Below are 27,719 nucleotides of genomic sequence, written 5' to 3' on the forward strand. Positions count from 1 at the left end.
CATTTTAAAAGTAGATATAAGTATAACTATATTTTAGGGTTATTGAAATTTTTAAATAAGAATTTTGTTTTGTTACTCGGTTAAACGTTCGACTTCAGCTCAGGTCATGATCTCACAGTTCGTGGGTTTGAGCCCCGCATCAGGCTCGGTGCTGACAGCTAGCTTAGAGCCTGGAGCCCATCTTCAGATTCTGTATCTCTTCCTTTCTCTCTCTGACTGTCCCCTGTTCACGCTATCTCTCTCTCTCTCAAAAATAAATAAAACATTAGAAATTTTTTAAAAAACAGACTTCTGGCCTCACTAAGTTCTCACTTTAGTGTTTATTCTTCAATTCCTTAAACATGTCAGCTCCCTGTCCCTGGCAAAATCACTTTGAAGTCTCTACATTTCATTCACTGCTTTGTGTGCAAGATTTTGCTTGAGAAACACAATATCAAAGCTCTTCCAACCCTACTATAGAGCATCCACTTCATTTCCTTCCCACTGAGGATGGGAGTGTTTGCTGAGTTGGAATGTCAGCAAAATTTTTATTTATAAAATAGAATATGAACAGTTACATAACCCAGTACACAGATAGCGCCATGTTGTTCTGACTGAGGAAACTGTAAATTACGCAGAAGGTGGCAGTCAGACACACTAGACATAAAATGTGTGCCAACTTGTCACAGAACATGAAACAGACAAGTAGAGACCAATCCCACTACTGTGACATGTCATCTGACCTAGTTTCAAACAGTGTGTTGAATTAAAGCTGGTCTCAGGCCAATAATACTCAAACTGCAGTTGAGTGGTAGCCATGCAAGAAAATCCCATTCTAATGTCCCACTGCAAATGTATTTGATGGTTCCCTTTATAATATTTGAATTCATTCTTGATGTGTTCAAGTTCATTAGTTGGAAGGGTGTAATCTGTGATAAGCTATGAGGGTAGATCACTAACTGTTCACTTAAAATTTTCTAGAAAATATGTCCTGAGGGAATTACTTCCCCCCTCTGTTATGCTTGCACCCTTTACCTTGCACTCTGGGGCAGCCAAACACAGAACGAAAATGTGGCTTTTCAGTCTGTCTGCTTTGGGGAGTGTGAGGTTTCAAAGCAGCTAAGAGGAACATTCCCCCTAAGTGTCCTGTGAGGGACAGCTACAGTGGAGGGGAGCAGCTTATCTGCAGGTTAGCTTGCTGGGAGCCACACTGGCCTCGCTGGTTGACAGTCACAGCAAGGATATGGTAGCGTTTGCACAGCTCCTGCCATGAGAAACGAAAACTGGTATATCCTTCTGCTACTACTGGCTCATGTTGGAAATGAGGCTGCTGGTATTGACCAGGTCTCACAATATTCCAGATCAGACCGATATTCCCCACACAGATTCCTCATAAGGAAAGGCATGTCCTTGCCTTTCCAAAGAGACTTCAGATGATAGCATTATGGATGATTGTCAAAAGGCTCTTCCTAAGGATCTTCCTTGCAGATCCAAGACTTACATACTAAAGGGGGCTTGAGTCTGGCCCTGAGGCAAAGAGCCTAATTTAGAGTTAAGGGCAGATATCCACCCCCACCCAATTGTTTCTGCCTGGAGCACTAGATGCCCCCCACCTCAAGGCATTTGTTATTGAGTATTTGGAGTGACTTATTATGACCTTGAATATGCTGATTGCTCCCTGTGGAGGAACCTATTGAGGAACTTCTTCTTTTGTGATTATGAGAGCAAAGGTGTTTCCTGAAAGACCTGTTTGACCCCTGCTCACAGAGAAGTAACCTCACTCTTTTATGCTAAAAACATTCTTTGACATGCTGCATCTAAATCACCTGTCTCACTATTGATAAAGGTTATGCAGGAGTCTTCTACAAATCTATGTTCTGGGAAATTCTTACATATCAAAGAAGTTTGTTATCAGAAATCATTGTCTAAGGCAAATGCCACTTCTGTGCCATCCCCCAAACACTTATAAAATAAAGTTGAGCCCCAGTCAGAGCAGAGATGCCTGCCTGGTGACCAGAAGGAATCTCGGGGCTCTCTCACTCTCTCTCTCGCCGACACCGTCCATCCTTCAGGGACCCCTGGACCTGCCGGAGCCGGCCTCCGACATTAGCTGGTCCGTGGTAGCCACCTGCCCACTGCCAGAAGCACAGAGCTGTGTCCTCCCACTGAGAGTGACCCTCAGGTGTGGCCTCAAAGCCTGTGCTTGGAGCTTCCACCTGTTCTTACCTCTCCAGCCTGTGGTCTGTTTCTTCTCTCTGCTGAGCCCTTTGCGGACCAGAGGCTTGGCTGGATAGTCTGCCTGGCTTTCTAGCTCAGAGTCTCTTAATGATGATCTATTGATTCGACCCCAGCTCTCAGTTGCTACCTTACCCTTGGCCGCAGACAGAGCCATGCAATGACATCCTGTCACTGTGCCCCACCAGGGACACTGTGCTCCCCCGGGGACAGCCCTACACCCCAGACCCAGCTCCAGTGTTGTTATCATCTTGGTGGAGAGACTGGACAGAGCTAAAATGCAATAAGCCATGGGAATGATGGTGGATCTAGGTTCTAGTTCAAATTCTGCTATTTTCTATGTGATCTTGGACAGGGCACACCCCTTCTGGAAGCCTAGACAGCCTCAGCTGTAAAATGCTAATGAAATGATCTCCCCTGCAAGTAGTCTTTGTAGAGCCTTGGAGGTATTTTCATTTAATTTTCAAAAGTGATATGAAACTAAAGCATATAATAAATAGTTCTTGACTTAGAGTAACAACAAAGTACTACCTAAATGCCTTCAGCAATTCCCTGTTGTCATCATAGAATATAGGGATGGATGCTTGAAAATCTGGATATTAAAACTGTACCATATTCCGAGTGTAAGTATCCTTACTTGAACCAGCTATGATTTTATCTGTGTCGACATTCTTCAGTCTGAATGTACAGTGTATAGAAGGTAAAAAGTTGTTCAAATGTGTATTATATTTTTTAATGAATCAGCAATTCATGATCTGGAGCCCAGATACTTAAAATTAATAGTCTTCCTTGCACTCGTGTCCTAAAAGATCCCTTGTGCTGTCCATGAGAACAGCCACCCCCAGTTCCGGAGATAAAGGTGAGACTGTCCTAAGCTAGAGGTGGATTGGCAGTGGGTAGCCGCGTAGCTGACTCCTGAAGTCCCAGATCCAATCGTCTGACATGCATCCGTGAGCATCTCTGGCGTGTCTGGCACTGTGGAGACAAAGACATGGCTCCTGCTTCCGAGCATCTGGGCTTCAGACCGAAAGTTAGGGTGGCACGTGCAAGAAGAAGGGGAGCACATGCAAGCGGATGTTTGTCACGTGACAGTGATACCGATGACAGGAGGCTCGACAATTCCATAAAGGCAGTATCCACTCAGCTCTGAGGAATGATGACCTGGGAGCTGTTCTAGACGCAGGCTTTCAGAAGGCACGTCAGAGAAGTCTGGGACAAGGGGCACAGTCATACTGATGGTAGACTCAAGCTTGTATAGGAGAGGAGCTCTTTCCTAAAACCACTTGTGCTGAGAACAGAACACGGGATCTACCCTCTGGACAGAGTGTAAGAAGAGCAAGTCCACTCCCGTCCCCCAGCCCCCTGCAGCCACCGGTCTACACTCTGCTCCTGTTTGACCACTCGAGGTGCCTCATGGAAGTGGAGTCATACCGTCCCTTGTCCTTCCCTAACCACAGATCTCACTCAGCTTTGTGTCCCCAGGTTTCATCTGTATTGCTGCATATTGCAGGATCCACTTCTTTTTAAAGGCTGAATAATACTCCACGGTATGCATGTGTACTCTGGTTTCTTTATGCATCATCCATCAAGGGCTGTGTACACTGTCTCCATGTCTTGGCTATCATGAGAGCACAGATATCTCTTCATGACTCCGATTTCAATTCTCCTGAAAGAAGTCCCAGAACTGGGGCTTCTGGGTCATATGGTACTTCTAGTTTTAAGTTTTTGAGGAAAAGAGAGGCTTATCTTTTTTTTAAGGTTATTTATTTTTTTCTGAGAGAGAGAGAGAGAGAACCATTGGGGAAGGGACGGAGAGAAGGAGACACAGAATCCCATGCAGGCTCTGTGTGATCAGCACAGAGCCTGATGGGGGCTTGAGCTCATAAATGGTGAGCCGAAATCAAGAGTCAGACTCTTTATTGACTGAGCCACCCAGGCCCCCCACTGCTATTACATTCTTTAAATTGTTATAGTCTTATAAGATTAGCTAGATATATGGTGAAGCCAGTTGCCCGTTCTGTTCTCTTACAAAATTGACTTAGATACAGATTTCTGCTTCTAGTCATGACAGAGTAACTGGATTGGTTTTTTCTCTCCTGCCTTAAGCAATGAAATTATAGGAAATGGTTTTTAGACACAGGACACAGGCAGCATAGAACAGTGATTCCTGAGAGAAGGGAAATGGATGAAATGAAGTCTATGATTGCCTCAGTTTACTATCTGGAGGGAGTTTCCAAGGCCACAGTGCAGAGAGGAGGAATCGAAACAGAGTGTGTGATCTCCCCAAGTTGTGAAGACAGAGCAGAGAATTCAGGGAGAACAAGGTGGCTGCAGGAATGCCAGGGAGAGGATACCTGGAAAGACACAGCACTAGAGACCCAGGGAGGGTTTCTATCCATCTTCACCCATGTGCTGATTGGAGCATGCATATGAGGAGATGGTGTGGGTCCCGGACAGGAACCAGTGTGAAGAAGCAGGTGAAAAATTCCTGGAGCCCGCACAGGGTTGGAGTAATTCATGTGGCCAAGAGCCAGAGTAGAGGAATCTCATTATACCTATGGCATTGGGTAAAGTACTCAGAGGGTATTTTACCCCAGGAAGATCCAAAAAGCCCAGAGAGTTGAGCCTTCCCTGCTCCCTATCAAATCTTAATAGCAGCCTAGAAGCTTATTTGTTTCCAAATAATTTTTCTGGGTCCCCGGAAAAAAGCTAAAAAAGTACTTCAAGAAATAAAAAGAATTTCACACCTAGTAATGTAAAATTCACAGGGTTTGCCATTCAGTGAAAATTACCAGTTATGAAGAGAAGCAGGAAAATATAATCCGTATCAGAAAAAAAAATAAAATTAATAAAAATAGAGTCTGAAATGATGCAAATGATAGAATTGTTAGATAATGACATTAAAACAGCTATTACAAAAATATTATATCAAAAAAGGTAGAGGAAAGCATGGGGATATTAATAAAAGATATAGAAGATACTTCATAACAGAAAGATCAAAATCAAACTTCTAGACATGATATATTCAATATCTAAGAAGGTATTAATCTCAGGTAAGACAGTTCAGATGAAAAAATTAGCAAACTTCAAGAAATAATAGAAATGGCCTCAAATTAAGCAAAAGGCTGAAAACAAATGAATAGAACATCAGAAAGCTGCCTAAGATGTGTGACGAGAGGAGAATTTGGGAAATGGCAGAAAAATAACAAGGAAAGAAATAATGGCTGAAATTTTTCAAAATTCATGGAAACTATAAATGATCTACGAATCCTCAAAACTCTGTAAGCCACAAACAGCAAATGTGAGAAAACTACACCAAGTCACACCATAATAAACTGCTTAAAGTAGGTAATAAAGGGAAACTTAAAAACAGCCAGAGGGGAATAGCTGAGAGTGACATCAGACTTCTCATCAGAAACCGTGCCCACAAGAACATGGTGAACCAGTATCTGTAAAGGTCTGAAGGAAAAACAAAACAACAACAAAAAACCCGTCTGCTGACTTAGAATTCTATACTCAGCAAAAGGATCATTAAAAATGAAGGTAAATAGAGACTTTTTCATATATACAAAATGTACAAGAATTTAACACCTGCACTACAAGAAATGTGAATGTTAGTCCTTCAGAAAAATTAATGACACCATATGGTAATTGAAGAGAACAGGGAATGGTAAAAATAGGTGCAGATAAGAGAGACCTTCTGTTGTTTAAAAAACAACTCAAAGATTATTGACAGCTTAATGCAAAAATAATAAGAGTATTATAGGTTTCTATCATGTAGAAGTCAACTGTAGACAATGGCACAAAGATCAGGATTGGTTAAAAGGAAGTAGCCTGCTCTAAGTCCCTATATTACAGATGACGTGGTATAAAACCACTCAAAAGTGGATTCAGGTAAAGGTGTACACTATTACCCCTAAAGCAATGATAGGGAAAAAAGAGGTGTCTCTAACAAGCCAGTAAAGGAACTAAAATGATGTATTAATTTTCTATTGCTGTATAAAACTTACCACACATTTAACAGCTTAAACAACCATATTGAGTATCTAGCAGTTTCTGTGGGTCAGGAAACCAGGCACAGCTTATCTCGGCTCTTTGCTTGGGATCCGATGTGGCTAAAATCGAGGGGTTGGCGTAGCTTCATTCTCATCTGGAGGTTTGATGAAGGAAGATCTGTTACCAAACTCATTCAGGTTGCAGAATTCATTGCAGGCGCCCCTCCTCCTCTGCCACTAGCTGTCAGTTAGGGACCACTCTCAAGTCCCAGGGCTGCCCTTACGTTCGTACTGTGCTCTTTTCAGTCCTGCTCCCTTCATAGGAACTTACATCGTTACGCCATCGGGGTCAGCAAGAGAATCTTTCTTCCTTCTAATCTCCCTCTTCAAGGAAGAACTGGATACTTTTTTAAAAGGCTTACCTGATTAGGTTAAGGCAACCAAGGATAATTTCATTTTTGATTAACTCAAAATCAAATCATCAAGGACCCTAACTGCAGCAAAACCTCTTCATCTTTACCATTGTGTAACCTAATAATGGGGGAGAAGTTCCGTCATCTTTGCAAGTCCTGTCCACCACAGAAAAAGAAACAGTGAACACAGAAGAGATTGGTGAATATAAAACAAATAGCAAGATGGTAGATTTAAACCAAACCATATCAAAAATCACATTAAATTTAAATGATCTAAACAGAACAGTCAAGTGGTAGAGATTGTTCAACTGGGCAAAGAAACAGGCTCAGCTATGTACTGTCTATGAGCACTGGCTGTTAATATGGAAACCAACCTGACAATAAACTATTTGTAAAAAAAAAAAAAAAAAAAGAAACCTGTTTTTTTTTCTTTATTTATTTTCATTTATTTCTGAGAGAGAGAGACAGCGTGAGCAGGGGAGGGTCAGAGAGAGAGGGAGACACAGAATCCAAAACAGCCTCCAGGCTCTGAGCTGGCAGTCAGCACGGAGCCCGACGCAGGGCTCGAGCCCACGAACTGTGAGATTGTGACCTAAGCCGAAGTTGGACCCTTAACTGTCTGAGCCACCCAGGTGCCCCAAGAAACCTGTTTTAAATATAAAGACACAAACAGATAAAGAGTAAAAGGACAGATAAGGACAGACTTTGTAACACTAACCAAAGGAAAGCTGGAGCAGCTATATTTATTATAAAGTAGATTTGAGAATCTTTCCAACAATAAATAGGGTGATCTGATAATGATAAAAGGGTAGCTTCATCCAGGGGACATTCCAATTCTAAATGTTTGTATATTGATAACAGGAGATTCAAAATACATAAAGCCTCCATGATAGAACTAAAAGGAGAAATCAGTATCCAATGATAGTCAAAGAGCCACCAACCATGTCTCAACCGACAGTACAAGTTCAAGGACAGAGAAGTCTAGAACAACACTATTGATCAGTGTGACTGGACTGACATTTTAGAAACACTCTACCAAACAATAGAATACACATTCTCAACCTTGGCACTACGGCATTTTAGATCAGATACTTCCTTATAGGGCTGCCCTGTAGGACTGTGGATTGTAAGATGTTTGGCAGCATCCTGGGCCTTTACCCACAAAATGCTAGGAAGACCTTCCCCCACTTGTGACAAACAAAAATGTCTCCAGACATTGCCAAATGTTCCCTCCGGGAAAGAATCACCTCCAGTTGAAAATTCTTGATTTACAAGATAGCTCTGCCATGATGTGTGCATTTAGAGGAGAGAGAAAGCTATCTACTTTTGTCATCAAGTCAGTCCCTGGGTCACAGTGGTCTCAGGCTGTCTTGAAATTAATAGACACTTCAGAATTTAGTAATAGTTTTCTCACTTTCATTTCAAAATGTGGGATGGGCTATGGTTTATTCATGGAATTCCACTGATATGTTAGAAATTGGCAAACGGAGGGGCCCCTAGGTGGCTCAGTCAGTTGAACATTCAGCGTTGGCTCAGGTCATGATCTCACGGTTCATGAGTTCGAGCCCCGTGTCAGGCTCTGTGCTGACAGCTAGCTTAGAGCCTGGAGCCTGTTTTGGATTCTGTGTATCCCTCTCTCTCTGACCCTCCCCTGTTCATGCGCTCTCTCTCTCTCTCTCTCTCTCTCTCTCTCTCAGAAATAAGTAAAACATTTAAAAAAGATTTAGAAATTGGCAAATAGAAAAAAAATGAAATTGGCAAATGGTGAGGCCAGTACTACTAGCTTTGTGCCATATTCATTCATTTAATTCAACAAGTGTTTTCAAGTGTCTTCTATCAGCTAGTTACCTTTCCACTACTGGGAACATATTAGAGACCAAATCAATGCTCTGCCGTAACAGAGCCCATGTTCTTGTAGCAGGAACTAAACATTACAGAAACATGCTTACAGGGTGTTACATGGCCAAAGAGCAATGGAGACAAAACAGGATGTGAAAGACAAGGAGTGGAGTGGGGAAAGTCTTCAGGGACAGTGACAGGGATAAAATGACAGCTGAACAGAGGACCTGAAAAAAGGAAGGAAGGAAGACAGATTATCTGTATTTCCATTTTAGGCAGAAGGAAAAACAACAGCCTTGAGGCAAGAGCTTGCTTGAGAATGTTCCAGGAAGAGCAACGAGGCTGCAGAAGCAACAGTGGGTGAGTCAGGTTGGGGGTGGTGCGGTGGAGCAGGTGAAAAGAGGCAGCAAAACACCAAATCACATAGAGCCTCTGGGTCATTGTAGGGATTACACCTGTTGAGTGCAATGAAAGGCCATTAAAAGAGGTTTTCAGAAAAGTGAGGCTGCATTGCAAATATTGGAAGAGAACGGCTCAGGTTGTGGGGTTGACCCTAGATTGTGGGGGACAGTTAGAGGCTGGGAGGCCAGTTTGGAGGCTGTTGTAATATTCCGGCTGACTGTGATGGTGGCTTCATCCAGAAGTAGAACCAGTGGCTGTGGCAAGTGCTAGATTTTGGATTTAGTGTGGAAGCCCAGGATTTCCAAACTGGTGGAGGGGAGAAAAAGACAGGAACCAAGGATACATCTGAGGCTATAGGATATATCCAGAAATGGAATTGCTAGATCATATTCGTTCTATTTTTAAATTTCTGAGGAGCCTCCAAACTGTTTTCCAGAGCGGCTGCGCCAGTTTGCATTCCCATCAGCAGTGCAAGAAGTTTCCCCTTTGTCTGGTTCCTCACCAACACCTGTTTCTTGTCCTTTTGATTCTAGCCATTCTGACACACAAGAGGTGATATCTCATTGTGTTTTGATTTTCACTTTGGTAGGTAGTATTTTAAAGCCACTTGGGGATGGATGTAGATAGAGGAGCAGGATGTCCTAGGCATGAGCCTGAGGCAGACCAACATATGGAGACTGTGTTGATGAGGCCAGTGTGCTACTTTCACCGCTGGAACAAATTACCACAAATTCAGTGGCTTGAGGCAGTGTTTTGCTGTACTGGAAGTCAGAAGTTCAAAACAAAGAACGAGTTAGAGACAGTGCTTCAAGAAGAAGGGAGTAATCACTCTGCTAAATTCATTGATCCAGGAAGATGAAGGTGAGAAGTGACTATTAGGTTTACATGAATGGAAACCATTGCTGACGTTGACAAGACTCTGTTGGAACTGGTGGCAGATGAAAGCCTGATTGGAGTTCAGGCTCAGAGGACAATAGAGCAGGCCAGTTGCATGGATGGATGACCCGTCCAGTCACACAGTGTCCCACTTTTTTTTAGGAAGAGCAAGAGAGAGAGGGAGAGTGTGTGAGCAGGGGAGGGACCGAGAGAGAGAGAGGAGAGAGTCCCAAACGGGCTCTGTGCTGAACGTGGAGCTCCATCCCATGACCCTGGGACCATGACCTGAGCCGAAATCGAGGGTCAGATGCTGAACTGACTGAGTCAACCAGTCAGTGCCCCACTTTCAGAAGAACTTCACATGTAGCCTAATGCCCTGCTATCACTGTCTTGAAATTCTTAATAATTTTGAATAAGAGGTCTACATTTGTATTTTGCACCGGCCTCAGCTAATTATGTAGCTTATTCTGCAACAGAAGAAGAATTGGAGACAATGATTATGGACAACCCTTTGAATGAAATTTTCATAAATACGATCAGAAAAATGGAGCCAGAGGAGGAAGTGCAGTCACAGAAGTGTTTTTAAACTTAAGACGTTGCTTGTGACGGTGTGGAGGTACCTGTGTAGCACCAGAGAGCAGGGTTGACTGGGACTATCTCCCCCTGGGACCAGATGTCCCACGTACAGTGTTATTGGAGTCTACAGCATGATTTCACTGGATCCCTGCAGAGGAGGGCACACCTCTGTTTCCCTGGCTCATCTCCATTAGTTTTCCAGTGGGCTGGTGGTTTCATTCAGGAAGGGTCAAAACCTTATAGACTTAACTACAACTGATCTTCTTAAACTACCAAACTCATGTCACTCTGGACTCCAGCAAATAAGATTAATTTTCCAACCTTTGTTCTTCATAGAGCCATGTTCTTCCAGATGCATTTGCAAATTGACTTCACCATGATTTGTTCTAGCATTTTCTCAGGCATGCCAGTGAGCCTGGCTCAAAGCCAAAGTCATTCATCACTGTCCTAGGGAAAGACACATGGTGGGCATCTGTCCAAGCTGCAGGCATTTCCCCCATCTATCACAGTTGCTGGAAATGAGTTTCACTGTGAAGGGCTGCTAACTACACTTAACAAATAACCATGCACATAGCAGCACTACGCAGCCAAACATTCTAACTCTCCTCTGACCAGGTAAGCAAACTGTAATGTACCCAACTCCCTGGCCTGAGGAAGCCGTCTGGGCCTGAGCACTCTGAGATGGACGTTTCTGAAACTAGTCACTGGAAAAGAAGAACTGTCCATCTGTCAAACCGTCTTTAATCCTCATCTACACTTGTTCGTAGATCGAAATCTTGTTGGAGCAGATTATTTTGTGCCCCAATTTTAGTTTTGCACAAGGGGTAACAAGTCCTCAGTGTACTCCACATCAGTAATTTCAGTGAAATTTAGGTGATTTCTGAAATGTGCAAATTTCCATTTATACAGGACCTGCGTTCCTTCCGCTTAGGTGACAGCGCTCACTGTACTGTCCCCTCCTGGTATTCACTCTGAACGTGCTTGGGAGCTCGGAAGGTGATGAGGGAAGAAGGAGGAGATGATGGACAGCTGGGTGGAAGGGCAGGTCTCAGAAAATGGGAACAGACTTTTGTCTGACTTACTCAGTTATTCCTTGCCAATTATATACAGGATCACAAAGTTAGGAAATGTAATTCTTGCAGGCAGGGTGCTTACATTTTACTTAGGGAGACAGACAGTGAACAGGAAGTTACATTATGTTGTGGGAGGTGGTTTGTAATCAAAGCCCGAGTCTTTGGGACCCTCCCTTTCCTTCCCAGGTTTGTCTAAATCTTGAGTCTTCTCGTGGTCCTTGACTTCTCTTCTTGGATTAATCTCTCACATCTGCCACCCTTCTTGCTCTTCTATCAATACCTAATTCCATCTTATTTTTTCAGAGTCTGCTATTCATTCTGAAATGATAAAAAAAAAAATCCTAATATGTTAGTAAGCAGATAGGTTGCCTTTTACTAGACAACATTGTTGAAAAAACTTAAGTTTACTTATGAATCTTAAAAGGTGTTTTCCCTTCCAGCTTTCATTTAAAAGTAAACATCAAGAGTGACAACTCCAGGCATTTTAAGGCAAATATGGCGTCCTAAAAAACATCCTAGGCATCAAGGGCCTACTTTGAGGGCATATGCAACTTAAAATAGTTCCTTAATTTGTATAAGCTTTTAAAGTCTCAAGAGTGTTTTCAGATATGTCTTATCATTTAATATTTACACGAAGCTTATAAAAAACTTTTATTATTTTCATTTTATAGATGAGGAAAGAGAAGACCAGGCCAGAATCAAACAGCTAGTAAATAATAGAATCTCCATAGTACATATTTGTGATTTTCAAACCCAGGGCTTTTCCCAAGACTTTTTTTGCTACTTTTCCAATTCCCAAACTCACATTTCTGAAAGTGCTCAGCCATGTATTTGATTGGGAGAAAAAAGGGAATTAAGGAGGGAATGGATGGAGGGAGGGAGGAAGGAACATATGGAAAATAAGAATAGCAAAAGGTACAGGGAGGAGCTGAATAAGGACCCTGAGGATGGAGTGGTCCCCAGAGAGGCTGTCCTTTATTGTTCTTCCCACCAGCAAGTCAAAAGTAAGAGAATCCGGGAAATTAAAATGGATGATTAAGTACAGGATTCCCTTTGTCCTAAAGAAGCTTGAATTAACAAATGACACAAGTAACAGCTGGAGAGGTGTCTGTGGTGCTCCAGAGCACCTCTGCATACTAAGCAGGTGATGAACTAGGTGGCTCGCATGCAGAGGCATGTGGTGCTGGGAGTGACTTTGATCTGTGCAGAATACTGTCAGCTCTGAAAGAGAAGTTTCACTTAAAGTAGGTTTAATAGATTATTCACATCTATAAAAAGAACAGATCGAAGGTAGAATAACTTAGTGATTTGGGTACGAATCTGTAAGAAAGCTCTTTGTGATCAGACTAGCCTACACTAGTATCTCTTTCTTGTTTTCCATATTAATTATTGAATCTCCATTATGGATTTCAGCACTTTGCTTGTAGTTCCTTGTGTTAATCTTATTTCCCTTGTAGATATTTATCTTGATATCAGTGATATGTCAAATGCATTTTTAATGAATGCCTGATAATATAGAGCCAAGTATCATATAAAGTAATTTAGAAGTACCTACTTTAATTAAAATGGATTGAAAATTTATCATAAGAATAACTTCTTTTAAGGAAAAAATCAAATAAAATTTCATATTTTGCTCTTTTTCTTATGTAAGGAGTTTATTTCAAGAAAAGACATTCATAAGAGTTGTCTTCAACCATCTGATCTTACTCATAAAATACTGTATACAGTGAAACGTCCTTAATATTACTATTCCAAATAATTAAAAATAGAGAACATGCTATTTATTCTTAGTTGGTTTTTCCTATTATTCTTTAATAAAATATTGATAATTTAAATCTACTTAAGTCTAAATTTGCCTTATTTTCCATTTTCTTGAATTCCCATCAGTATAATTTGTTCTAACATGTTTGGTGATGGTCAGCATTGCTGTCTAACCAAGAAACTTAAGCAAAATGGTCTTTTCCCCAAAAGTGGCATGGTCTCTTCAAAATAAGTTACAATATGCAGAATGGTTATTGTATTTCACAGTGAAAAAGAAACTAATGATTTGAACTATTTCCTCTTAAAATGAGAGAATCTGAGTAGTTATATTAAATCATATTGCTAATACCTTCCATGTATTAGGGAAGTCCATTTTAGGGAAGTAATACTTCTTTGTTTGAACATTTACATCTTTCATATATCTGTATGCAAATAGAGGCTTAAAACAAAATTTATCAACTTAGAGTCAACTCTAAATCCAAGTTGATAAATATATAAATATTTCAAGTAGTAACTTGGAATCACCAAAGGGAGCAGTTGGGTTAGTCCAAAAAACATCTGAAATCACTGACTCGGTTTTTTTTTTTTTTCTCAATATCGTCTTGCCAAATACCTATTTATCATTGCTTTGTTTTCAAGATGTTTTGCTTTGATGTCCTACGGGAAAGGAAAATGCTGCTCCACACAGCGCACCTAATGGATCACAAGGGCATAAAATGTAAACATTTCCAGCATTTGTCCATTTTAGGCAGTGCATCTTTCTGAGGCTAATTTATCTTGTGAGTCATTTGGGTATGTTCATTTTAAACCAGTAAGATTTCCACATTGAGTAGAAAAACTAGGTCATAAATTTAAAAATTATTAGCTGCTAGAACACTTTTAAAATATCAAACTTCTGATTAGTGTTCGCTCAGTGGCCCAAGAGGCAAGAGCTTCGGGCGTCCACCCTGGTTCTCCGTACCTGTGGTGAGACATGACCTGCTTCCCTGCTTTGCCAAGATGGGAAGCCCCTTCCTGGGCCGATGAGCATGACATCACAGCTTCACCCTTCACCCCTTATTTTGTCCTCATTGTGAGTAGTCCAAAGTGCTTTCACAACAGCCCTGTTAAATTCAGCCCAAACCACCCAGACTGCACGAAGGATATCCTACACAAAGGTGACTTGTAGGTTATAAGAGGGTCACAATCTTCCTAGTGTCTGTCACTATTTAATCTGTTGAACAGACAGCAGGGTGAATTGTCTCCTTGTGTCACACACAAAATAAAATCTTTGTTTCAGGCAGGCCCACTACCGAGGCCTGAGGTGGTGTCAGAAACGCTGGGTAAAGAGTCCAGGGATCAGGAGACTGCATGTTGTGCTCGGGCGCCTCCCTCAGGCACACAGAGTCTGTTGTGTCGTGTGTCTTGGTGGAAACCTTGATGAGAAACCTTCCTGCCCTCCTGCCGCTGTCAGGATTGATAAAAGAGACAAAACACGGCAGGTGGGTAATGAGAGGTTGGGTTGCAGCTTCATGAGCCTTGTGAATCCTGACTCTGACCTAGAGGTGCGCTCTGTTCTTTGTCTCTACCTCAAAGCCCAGGCTCTTCTCAGTCCAAGGCTCTCTTCTATTTCCCTGAATATCTCATCAGCTCAAATTTTATATCAGGTCTTTATTTAAACATTTTTAATTTTGATTTTCAGATTTTATATAGTCTATGTCATATGTCAGCCTTGAAGAAGTCAAAGGCTCATGTGACACAAACTATACCCTTCAGATTCTTACAAAATAGTTTATTTATTCAAGAGAACTTTATTAGATGCTTTACTGAGGAGTGATATGTTTATACGTGAGAAAATAGAAAAAAGTAATGCACACAACAGATGACATATTTAAGTGACAAAACATTGGTACAAATGACAGCAGCTGTGGAAAGGAGAGAGGAGACTGCACGTACTAATGGAAAGAGCACGGTATCTGGTCTGAAACTCCACTGATGAAAGTGTGCGATGCACAGAACTGGCAACGTCAACACCACCTGGAAGCTCGTTAGAACTCGCAGACTGTTTACTAATCTAGGATCTGTAAGCTTTGAGAAACACTGCTCAGGAACACTCAGATTAGGCTCTGCTACTTATTCATTACTTACATACTTGGCCTATGAGATAGTCTCTCCCAAACTGTGAAGCTCTGAGTTCTCCAGGCCCTTCCTGCATTTCTTGTTATATTAGGTAGGATGATTATGAGCATGGACATAGTCAAGGGGTTGGTAGTAATGCAGGGGTTTCTTTCTGGAATTTTATTGAGACTCTACTTTGCCTTCACTGTATTTATGTGTATGTGCATATGTGCATGCATGTGCACACACACACACACACAGAAATTTGGGGGGCCTTAGGCTCATTGCTAACATCAATAGTATAGTTTCTACAATGTTCCATGTTTTGTGTGAGATGCAATGATGGATACATGGTCTCTTCCTTCAGGGTCTCCACAGAATAAATGTGTAGAAAAGATCTACCATAAGTACAAATAAGTAAATAAAGAAATGCAATGTTAAAGGATACTCTCAAAACAATAAATAGGAGGGGCGCCTGGGTGGCTTAGTCGGTTAAGCGTCCGACTTTCGCTTAGGTCATGATCTCGCGGTTCGTGGGTTTGAGCCCCGCATCGGGCTCTGTGCTGACTGCCCATTTCAGAGTCTGTGTCTCCCTCTCTCTCTGACCCTCCCCTGCTCACGCTGTCTCTCTCTCTCTCCTAGAAATAAATAAAAATATTTTTAAAAAACCAATAAATAAGAAGACATTAAAAAATACTCCATGATCTTGTATTTTTTAAATATATTTATTGTCAAATTGGTTTCCATGCAACACCCAGTGCTCATCCCAACAATATGACCTTGTATTTTAAAGTCAACTCTAGGGGAGCCTGGGTGGCTCAGTCAGTTAAGTTTCCTACATCAGCTTATGTAATGATCTCATGGTTAGTGAGTTCTGAGCTGTCTGCAGAGAGCCTACAGCCTACTTCAGATTTTGTGTCTCCCTCTCTCTCTGCCCATCTCCCACTGCGCTCTGCCTCTCTCTCTCTCAAAAATGAACATTAAAAAAATAAAGGCAACTCTATTGAGATACCATTCATATACAATAAAATACACCCATTAAACATAAAACCGCTTGGAGGACCCACTTATGAGTGTATGACCATGAATACCTTTGATGGGAATGATTAACGCCAACTACACAGGTTCAGAACAACTTTCAAGCTTAAGAGAAAGGATGAGAAGTACTATACAGTACTTGGTACTGTATAGTACCAAGTACTATACAGATCAAAGCCACCTGTATTTTCAGAGAAAGTTTTCATGGAGAGCGTGCAACTTTCGGTATAATCTGCGGATTGAGCATGCAGCCTGACTCCCTCTTTTGGTCCCCAGCTGTCACTCCGCAAACGTCCCTTTTTCTCTCATAAGGACACTGTCCTTGGCCGATGTTCCTGAATTATTTTTCTGAAGTGTTTTAATTTTCATTTTTGTTTTTGTTATTTTCTACTTTAGGATCTTTGAGCCATTCTCCTTCTCCTGGAAGAGTCAACACAATCTTTTAAAAAACTCTTTATAAATTAAGACTTAACAATAAACTATTATCAGTAATATAGACAATTATTTAACATAAAACATCATGCTAAAAAGGGACCAGATTCCCAAGCTCAGGAAAGAGGAGTAATCTGGCATAAAATACATGAGGATTCTATGTTATCATTTGTCAGAAACTTAGAAGCATGTGGAAATTTAATTTTTGTAATACCAATCTCATATCCCACTTCTGTTGGTATGAGTCAAACACCACCAGCTTCAGTCCCCACGGTATTTCCCTGGCCCTCCCAGTACATAATTTCTGTCAAAGATACAAAATGTTGACAGCTCATACCATCACCAATAGCTGAGAATGGTTAGTCCGTTTCCAGAATGTGGAGGACTTTCCCACCAACCATAAGGGTTATGGAAAAGAATTAAGATTTACAGTTGTTGGCTGACATGTTTTTTTCATTAAAAAATTTTATTTCCACAGAATCATGTGGAACACTTAGGATCAGCATAGCAATTTTTCTAGCATTTGGTTGCTTTTGGTGGGGTGGGGAAGGAGGAGGAAGCAAAGACTGATGTATGTCATATATGAGACAAACTTGCAGTTGTAAAATTCCTAGTTGGAAAAATATTTTGGACCTAGATAATTAAGCTGCATGTCAAAAGATTTATTTTAGTTATAAATATTGTTCTGATAACTAGCTCTTCATGTATTTTGTCTCTGATTGGGGCATGGAAGGTGGATAATTAACATACTTAGAACCTCCAGTTCTTGAAAAGTAAAAAAAAATTAAATACAAACACCCTTCATTCTCATACATGCCTGTTCCCCCAAAATAATGTGTGGGAAAACACTGGCTCACAGGTTGCTTTATTATGTAGAATTTATTCACTTTTTAAGTCAAGAGGAAGTGAATGCATGTCCTTTCCCTCTGCCTCTGTGACATTTATGTTATCCTGTTATGACACGGGGAGCAATTATGTTTGATTTAACGTAATATATTTGATTGGGGTGATATTGCTAGGAGCTTTGTGTTTACTGGGTCATCTGCAAGTTTTTCAGTACCACTGAGTGTTAGGTGAGAGCTGGCGAACTGGATTACTCATATTTGGAAAATCAAAGGAAAATTCAATGTTTTGTTTTCCTTAAGAGAAATGTTTATTTAATCTAAATGTTATACAATGACTTTTTGTAATTGCTTCCAAGATTTTTCTCTCCTTGAAACTCAAAATTTTACAACTACGTTAATTAATAACAACGTTCCTCACTTCCATACCATGCTTTTGTCTGAAAATCTCAGTGTTTGCCTGTCTTCAGGGAGAAGCGAGTCTCTGATTTTTGCTTTTTCCTTTTTAAGTATAAAAAGTGCATTGATTCAAAATGCCCACTTTTTGTCCAGCATCGCATTTGTGTGGCATATTGTGCCAAAAAAAAGAGGCTCTCACCTTCTGTTGTTCTCGGGACTAAATGGGCCCTTGCAACTTTCCTGCCTGCACTTGGTGATGATGTTAGCGAACATGCAAAAACATCTCACAGACTTCTTGGGGATGAAGATCACACTTCTACTTTTTAATGTTTATTTAATATTTGTCATTTTATAGGTGAAGCCAAGTAACTGTGAACTCCACATCCACACATTCTGCAAGCTAATGAAGTGATAAACTCGTAGGCTAAGGCAAACTGCAGCCTCAGGAAGCTTTTGAGACCCACAGATGAAGCCTAGAGTCCTTGCATTAGCAATTTCCTGCTGCATCCACACACCCAGGGACTGAAAACAGCACCCGTTCATCATCTCGCCGTGTCTGGAGGCATGAGGTCTGGGAGCAGCTTACCTAGGTTCTTCACTTATGATCTCCAAAAGCTGTGATCACAGTGTTGGCTAAGTGGTGTTACTGTCTGGAGGCTGACTGGGGAAGAATTCACTTCCAGGCTGACTCAGGTTGGCTGCAGAAATCATTTCCTTTCGGTTGTAGGACTGAGGACCCTAGTTTGTTGCCGCTATTGGGTGCAGACCTCTCTCAGATCCCAGACGCCACCCTCAGCCCTGTGCCAGGGAGGTGCCATGCCAGAATGGCCACTTCTTCACAGGAAGCTAGGGAGACCGCCTCTAGAGTGGCTCTGCTAACAAAACACAGTCTTAGGGACGTAATGTAAACAATGGAAATGCCTCCCTTCACCTCTGCTCTTCTCTACTAGACAGAAGCAAGGGCCAGGCTTTGCCCACAGTCAGGGGAAGACAGGTGTACAAGGCCCTGAATGCTAGAAGGTGGGGATCATGGGTCCACCGCAGAGCCCGCTCACCCTACCCCTAACTGGTCCGTATCAACGCAGAATAGGGAGAGCAGCATATAATGGAAAAAACCAGCGACTAAAGCTAAACAAGCCTTATTTCTTTCTCCTGGAAACAAAGAAAATAAATTCGGAGGAAGGCGTGACATGACGGGCTTGGCAGCTCCCCCTGTGCTTCTGGGGCCTCTCCCCTCTCTCTTCGTTCTGTGCAAGTTTTAGCACATCTTCCAGGCACAGCCTCTAGTCTTAGGGTCACCTCATGGCCCAACACGGCTGTTAATAGTTACAGCCATCGGCAACATAAAGGAGGAAGAGCAGACAGAGGAAAAGTTGAAAGGGCCGGAGCAGCCCCCACGGCCGTCCTGCAGGGCCCGCAGAGCTGGGCGAGGTTTGGACGCACCACACGTGTTGTTGAGGGCCATGTGCACGGAGTTACACACAGCTGAGGGAGAGGCTGGGAAATGCGGTTCCTAACTGGAGCTGTTGTTGCCCAGATGAATTAGGGGTTCTTTTATGAAGGAAGGAAGGGTGATAACTTGCTGCTTCTGCCCAGCGGACCCTGGGAGCTCCTTCAGGCTTGCTGCAACTAAATGCTGAAGTGCCCTGTCCATTACTGACCTCCTAAGGAAACCACGCTCTGAGGCCGGCTGCCAGCCATCCTAAGCAGGGAAAACATGTTGATTCCTGCCTGTGCTGGCAGAGGCATCTTCACCATGGAAAGTTCCATATGTGGACTTGCCAGAGTTCCTGCCTTGGTAGCATGTGCAGTGAATCAATCAACAGTACTCGGGACTTGTTTTGACTGATTGCACCCTTCATCTCCTCCCTCGGTTCCCAAAACTCTTGGGTCAGAGTTCTGGCCCAGTGCCTGTCTCCCTTCTACTCAGTGATTTATTGCCTGTTCTGGAATCCCTATCACTGTGTGCTGGCTCCATTTTGGGACACCGATCACTCCCTTTTGCATCTTTGATGCCAGGTCCTTGTGTGGGAAGATCCCGTTCTCTGTCCCTATGTTCCTGGTTAGCATATTGCTCCTATTACCATCTAAAGCTGGGACTCACCCTGATGCCCGCCTTGTCTCACTGTTTGGGTCTAGGTCACATCCTGTCTACCACAGCCCCAGCCTGGCACTCTTACATCGTTGCCTGGGCTGTGCCGAGGTCAGACAACCAGGAATACTAGCACAGGCCCATAATAAGTACTCGGTGAAGACCTGAGCTGGCTTTAACGGGTAATGGCTTTAACATTCTTGGATCTTATTGATGCCAACCTGCCTCACGTGCTCAGGTTGTGTTTGTTTCTCCTCAGAGAATATTCCAGTACAAGTACAAGTCTAAGACTAGGTCTCAGGCAACAGTCCTGGGACCTTACTTTGTCAATGCCAAAAAAATAACTTGGGTGAGAATTTCAATCAGTGGTGAAATATTTGGGGGAATATATAGGGCTTTGAGCCCCCAGGGACATGGCTGCTGAGGGGGAGGGAAGAGAGATGAGAATTCTGCTGAGCTGCCTGGGGTTCCTGCTGCCATGCTTTTGTCTGTGGTTGTTGCCTGAAATCCTTCCTCCTTATGTTCCCACCACTGTTGTTGGAGATTCTACAAATGATTTGCTTCCCTGAAACTACAGTTTTCTGATAGATGATAGCCTTATCCTGTCCCACCCTCCAGGCCATCTGTCTGCTCTAATGTTGGCCCACAGGTTCCAAGTATGAAGTTACAGGCATATTGGCCAGTATTCCTACCCTCTCTTCTCAGAGCAGTTAGGACAACACAGTATAACTTTTCATTCACACTAATAAGATTTATGAAACCTCTCTTTGTGCAAGACACTATTCTTGGTATTTGGGATAGAGGGATGAACAAAAGAATGTCCTTAGTCTCTTGTCATTTATAATCTATAAAAAATCACAGTGAGCAAGTAAATCAATGAGCAAACATAAAAACATGAGGCATTGTAGGGAATTAAAATAAGCTATGATATTAATGAGTAACTTAAGTTTAAGTAACTAAGAAACATCTCTGAAGAATTAAAATACATACTGAGATTTATTCTCAACAGACAAGATATGAAAACAACCTAAGTGTCAATCAACACCTGCCAATTGTGACAGCATGTGTGGAACTGGAGGGCATTGTGCTGAGTGAAAGAAGCCAGGAAGAGAGAGAGACAAATACTGTAAAGTATCACTTACATGTGGAATTTTAAAAAATCAAAAAGTCAAAGACATAGAAACACAGAGTAGAATGACTGATGGTTGCTGGGGGCTGGGGGGAGGGTGGAAATAGGGAGAGGGTGGTGGAAGGGTGCAAGCGCTCAGTTAAAGAATCAGTAATTCTGAGGAGCTAATGTGTAGCATGATGACCATAGTTAATAATACTTTACTGTATACCCGAAATTTTGCTGAGAGTAAATGCCTAAAAAGTGTTTGAGGTATACCTGTGCGAGGGGATGGGCATGTTAATTAGCTACATTGTGGTATGTGTACCAAATCATCATGTTGTACACTTTAAATATATTACAATTCTGTCAATTGTACTTCAACAAAAAAATAAGAATGAGTAAAATAAAAATTAAAGAATATATATGTTGGGGTCTTAAAAAATACCTCTCACTAGATGGTTGCTAACATTATGTTTGGTGCATCCATTCAGTATGCTGCCACTAAAACTAATGATGATGTGCATCTGGGCAAAGTGGAAACTATACGTGCATTTGAGTGTGTGTATGAGTTTGCACAGCATAATGTTTATAACTACCTCTGGGTGGTAAGGTGAAGGGACATCTTCAAAAATTTGCTCATTATGTTTTTTTCTGCATTATTTTTTGCAGTGTGTAAGAGTTTATCCTAAAGTAAGAAAAGAAGAAGAGAAGTACTTAATAAAGGAGAAAGAAATCCAGACAGGCTGCCTCTAAGCATCCTTTCTGCACATGGAGGTTGGTGGCCTTGATCCTCACAGAGAAGAGCTGCCCTTCTTACTAACCTTGTCTCTGGCACCTGGACTGAGTACTACCTGAGACCAGGTTTATTAGAGGTCTGTCTGAGCAAGGAGGGAGCCACGCACAGCTGCTTACAGTCGTAGGGAAATAGGAATTCAGACGAACTAATGAGAGGAGTCAGAAACAGGCCACTGGAGATGTCTGCTGGTCACTGAGCTATAAATCCTTTCCCCAATTACTCCCCTCCTGCCAGCTGTGCGCTGTGACCCGGTGCCCAGGAGATCGTCCATATTCAGCAGATCGTGGGGCAGCAACAGAGAACCAGTGCAGAAGCACTTCTATGTCTCCGAAGGGGAGGATTATGCAGGTCTGAGAATGACATGGCTTCTTACATTGTGCTGATCTCTTCTTTATGTGCTTACACTTAACTTTGCTCAGTTTACTAAACAGTTAATTATCATGAAGACATAATACTCCAGACTGACTCTGAAAGCAGGGAGTCCGACCACTCATTATATGGGCACATTGATCCTGGTTTTCCATTTTATTATATTCCTGGATAATACTCCATCCAGAACAGCAGTATGTACTGATGTACCACACACCATACAGTACCATACTTTATGAAAATAACAATTTATAGCTCTTCAATAAATGCAGAGATTGTTTTCTATGTATGTTACAGTGTATTTACTGCTTAAAACTGGATCCAGAGCACCTAGAATAAGAATGTTCCTTAGAAATCATCTTGTCTGATTCTGTTTCCAATAGCAGCAGAGAAGCTTATCTCAGGAATTTGAGAGTGACAAAGAGCAAGATAGAAGCTGTAAATGATTTCACCCTTAAAGAAGGAAAGCCTCACTGGGCGGGATACACTCTAATATGGGTTTAGTCTGAAAGGCACAGAGCAGCTGGGAATAAGCAGAAGGCTGCTGCGTTATTGACTTGAGATATCTGAAGACAGAGCTGGGAGCCACTAGAGAAGCTGGAAGCTGAATTGAGAAATTCTGACAGGAAGGAAGTCACAGAAAGAGGAGTCTCAGAACTGTGTATAAAGTTCCCTGAAGTCCTTGGTTAACCCCTGATCTGCATCCACATGGGGGAAACCCAACAGAAAGTAACAGCTGAAAGGTTGAAAGAAATTTCAGTTGCTGCTCTTCAGAAAGGAGATAGAGTTTAGAATTCGAGTCTGGCCACGTTGGAGGACTTGGTAAATTGACCCTATTCACAGACACCCCATAAGGCTGATGTCGTGGGAGCAAAGACTGTGTCCCACATCTATAGGGTTCTAGGTCTATGCAGAAACCATGAGACCTACTCCAAAAAGGATAAAACCAAGTCTCTATGAGTTCAGTGTGATCAGCCAATAACTTAACTGCCTGTCAGAACAAAAATCAACACCATCCCAAGGATGATAACAATCCAGAGTCTCTGCCATACATCACCCACAGGGTCTAGTACATATTAAAAATCAGTAGGTATGCAAAGGAACAGGAAAATGTGGCTCACAGTCAAGAGAAAAATGAGTCAGAAGAACCAGCCCTAAGATGGCATAGATGTTGGAGCAAACAGACAAGAATTTTAAGTATCTGTTATAACTGTGCTCAAGCTGGACATTCTCAACTTACCATTTCTCAGCTCTGACTTTACCTTTCTGTGACTTGCTTTGTGACACTGGAGCAAGAGTCTGACAACATTTCTCTTTTGCCAGCTGTGCCAATATTGAGCTTTGGTAATAGAAGGTACTGAATGGGGACGCTGCAGGAGGAAGGAGTTTCACTTCCTGTTGTGCTTTTAATTAAAAAGGAATTCTGGCTCTTGCAGCATGAGGCAGCCAGAAGACTGTGTGACACCCAGCAGGTGGCTCTCCCTGTGAGCTTCAGCAGCAGGTCAGCAGGTAGCTTCCCTCACGTCTTCCCATGGAGGGGGTCGGGGGGAGGCACAGCAGCAGGTGATTTCTGGCTTGCCATCCGTAGCCTGGGATACACTGTGAACTTACCTGCAATCCCATGTGTTAACACCATAGCCTCTCTAATGATGTATGAATCTCAGCCTAGGGGGTGCAAGTGATTTCCTCTGTTTATTCATGCCTCAGCCCTAGAGGAGTGGCTGCTCCCAATATCTGCTATTTATATAGTCCTTAGAATACTCTTTACCTCTTAGTAGTTAATCCCCTGACACTAGTTAATAATCCTTTCTATTATGTTTTTCCTATTCAAATTATTGGTGTGTTTTCTACCTCGTGACTGGACCCTGAACTACAAAACGTATTTAAAAAGAACACACAATTGTCATAAAGTTTGTTGAAGATGAACAAGATATCTCAGTAGAGATTCTAAGCTAAAATAAATGAAGTATGAAATAAATACTGAGAGGGGCGCCTGGGTGGCTTAGTCGGTTAAGCGTCCGACTTTCGCTTGGGTCATGATCTCGCGGTTCGTGGGTTCGAGCCCCGCGTCGGGCTCTGTGCTGACTGCCAGTTTCAGTCTGTGACTGCCTCTCTCTCTGACCCTCCCCTGCTCACGCTGTCTCTCTCTCTCTCTCCTAGAAATAAATAAATAAAAAAAAACATTAAAAAAAATAAATAAATACTGAGATAATATAAATGATATATAACATATCTAAAATAAAATTCATGGCATGGACTTAATAGCATATTAAACATATTGATTGCATGACAAAAGAGCGAGTCTGAGATTAAAATTGGATGATGACTATATTTCTCTGAACAGGGGAAAGAACAAAAAATGAAGAAGTAAGGGCTGAGCACCGTAGGGCTCTGTGGAATCCTGTCACAAAAATAGAGCATGTATATAATTGTAGTTTCAGAAAGAGACAAGGAAGAGAAAAATGGGGCAAAAAAAATTTTTAAAAAATAATGGCTGGAAAATTCCCAACTTGGGAAAACAAAAGTTCAGCAGCTCTGAAAAAAGTAAATATGGAGAGCGTTGTCCTTAGGTACACGATAGTCAAAATGCTGAAAATCAGTGTTAGAAAATCTTGAAAGCAGAAAAGGAAAAATGATTCATCTTAGAGGGTGACTATCATATGCTGACCTCCCAGCAGAACTAGCAGAGACCAGAACTCAGGTAACAACATCTTTAAAGTAGTGAAAGAAAAAAAGGTCAATTCTGAATTCCTTCAATAAAATATCCTTCTATAATACATAAAGATAAGTAAAAATAAGAATTTTCTCAGATAAGTAAAAGCTGAGAAAATTCTTTAGCAGCAGTGCTGATGCTACAAGAAACACCGAAGAGACGTCTTTAGGCAGAAGAAATTACCCAACATGAAAAATCTGATCTGTGGTTGGGAATGAAGAGCACTCGGGACTTTATTTATTTTTATAGTTTATTTATTTTTGAGACAGAGAGAGACAGAGCATGAGTGGGGGAGGGGCAGAAAGAAAGGGAGACACAGAATCCGAAACAGGCTTCAGGCTTTGAGCTTGTCAGCACAGAGCCTGATGCGGGGTTAGAACCCACAAACTGTGAGATTTGACTTGAGCCGAAGTGGACGCTTAACCGACTGAGCCACCCAGGTGGGCCTCAAGACTTTAAATAGGCAGGTAAGTATAATAGAAGCTAATTTTTCTTCTGAGTTTTGTAAAATACATAGAATCAAGTAAAATAGAATGAAACAAAACAAAATTTGTAACCTATGCAGATACAAAACATACGAAAACAGTAACACATAAGGAGTAAATGAATTGTAATGTTGCAATATTCTTACATTTTATAAAAAGCAATAGAATTTTAATTCTATGTAGAATGTGACAAGTTAAAGTGCATGGTATAATTCCTAGAGCTGCAATTTAAAAAGGAGAGGTATACCTAAATAGTAGGAATTAAAATGCAATAATACAGTTGCTAAATTAATATTAAATAAAGGCTACAGGGGAGAACTCAAAATGACAAATAGAAATCAAAATGTAAAATGACAGACTTGATCAGAGCCATATAAATAATTGTATGTAAATGAAGTAGGTACTCCAATTAGAAGGCAGAGATTATCAAATGGCTTTTTATTTAAAAAAAAAAAAGTAATATGGGTGACTTGTAGTGTACAAGAAATACACTATCATTATAAAGACACATGTATGTAGGAGGTAAAAGGGTGGAAAAAATATAGCATTCACAAAGTAAGTGTATGAAAGCTGGTGTGGCTATCTAAATACCAACAAAACAGACTTGAAGGCAAGAATAGTAACACAGTGCATTTCATAATGATAGAAGGGAAAACCCAACAGGGAGACATAACCATGTATATACCTGTACATAACATATCAAGGAGACATAACCATGTGTATATATGTACATAACCCATCAGGGAGACATAGTCATGTATATATGTGTGTACATAACCCATCAGAGAGACATAACCGTGTATATATATATACATAACCCATCAGAGAGACATAATCATGTATATATATGTACATAACCCATCAGAGAGACATAACCATGTATATATATTACATAACCCATCAGAGAGATATAGTCATGTATATATATGTACATAACCTACCAGGGAGATATAACTAGGTATGTATATACATAACCCATCAGAGAGACATAACCATGTATATATATTACATAACCCATCAGAGAGATATAGTCATGTATATATATGTACATAACCTACCAGGGAGATATAACTAGGTATATATATACATAACCCATCAGAGAGACATAACCATGTATATATATGTACATAACCCATCAGGGAGACATAACTAGGTATATATATACATAACCCATCAGAGAGACATAACCATGTATATTTATGTGTACAGAACCCATCAGGGAGACATAACCATGTATATTTATGTGTACAGAACCCATCAGGGAGACATAACCATGTATATATATATGTACATATAAACAGGTTCAAAATGGACAGAACCAAATCAAGATGCAGACAAATCCAAGATCATAGTGTGGGATTTTACCATCCTTGTCTCTTTAATTAGCAGGAGAACTGGACAACAAAACAGCAGGAATCTAGAATGTGTTTAACAGCATAATCAGCCATGTGATCAACTGATGTGCATAGACCAACAAACAGAACAAAAGGATACATACACACCCCTTTCAAGCACACATAATACACACATCATTGAAGATTATATGCTGAGCCATAAAAAAATCCTTAATTAGTTAAAAAAGACTGATTCTTGCAGAGGGTGTTCTCTGGCAAAAATCACATTAAATTAAAAATCATTACTAATTACCTAGAGGCATGGGGTGACTCGGTTGAGAGTCCAGCTTCAGCTCAGGTCATGATCTCATGGTTTGTGAGTTCAAATTCTGCATCTGGCTTGCTGTTGTCAGTGTAGAGCCCAATTTGGATCTTCTTTCCCCTCAGCCCCCCTCTCTGCCCCTCCCCTACTTGCACTCTCTTTATCTCTCTCAAAAATAAATATTAAAAAAAATAATTATCTAGAAAAGCCCAAAAAAGGAGAAATTAAGCAGCCCACTTTTAAATACTCTGTGGATAGGGGTGCCTGGGTGGCTCAGTTGGTTACACATCTAACTCTTGATTCTGGCTCAGGTCATGATCTCACAGTTCCTCCATTCGAGGCCCATGTTGAGCTCTAGCTCTAACAGTGTGGAGCCTGCTTGGAATTCTCTCTCTCCGTTTCTTTCTACCCCTCCTCTGTACTCACTCTCCCTCTCTCTCTGTATCTCAAAAAATAAACTGAAAAAGTTAAAAAAATAAATACCCTGTGCATAAAAGGAAAAACAAAGGAGAATTTAAAAGATTTAAAATCTTTTTTTAA

At 41.3% G+C, this 27,719-nt stretch overlaps 1 long non-coding RNA gene across 1 annotated transcript in view; it reads left to right on the top strand.

Moving 5' to 3' along the window:
- LOC120219676 overlaps window positions 1-22,610 on the top strand; it is a 56,593-nt gene extending 33,983 nt beyond the window's left edge. The window contains exons 2-3 of the long non-coding RNA XR_005525353.1: window positions 18,313-18,650; window positions 21,830-22,610. This is a non-coding gene — a long non-coding RNA (uncharacterized LOC120219676). The remainder of the gene's footprint in view (window positions 1-18,312; window positions 18,651-21,829) is intronic.
- Window positions 22,611-27,719: the final 5,109 nt, after the last annotated feature.

The sequence above is a fragment of the Hyaena hyaena genome, unplaced genomic scaffold (genome assembly GCF_003009895.1).
Source record: "Hyaena hyaena isolate Hyena2069 unplaced genomic scaffold, ASM300989v1 scaffold_638, whole genome shotgun sequence".
Classification (NCBI taxonomy): domain Eukaryota; kingdom Metazoa; phylum Chordata; class Mammalia; order Carnivora; family Hyaenidae; genus Hyaena; species Hyaena hyaena.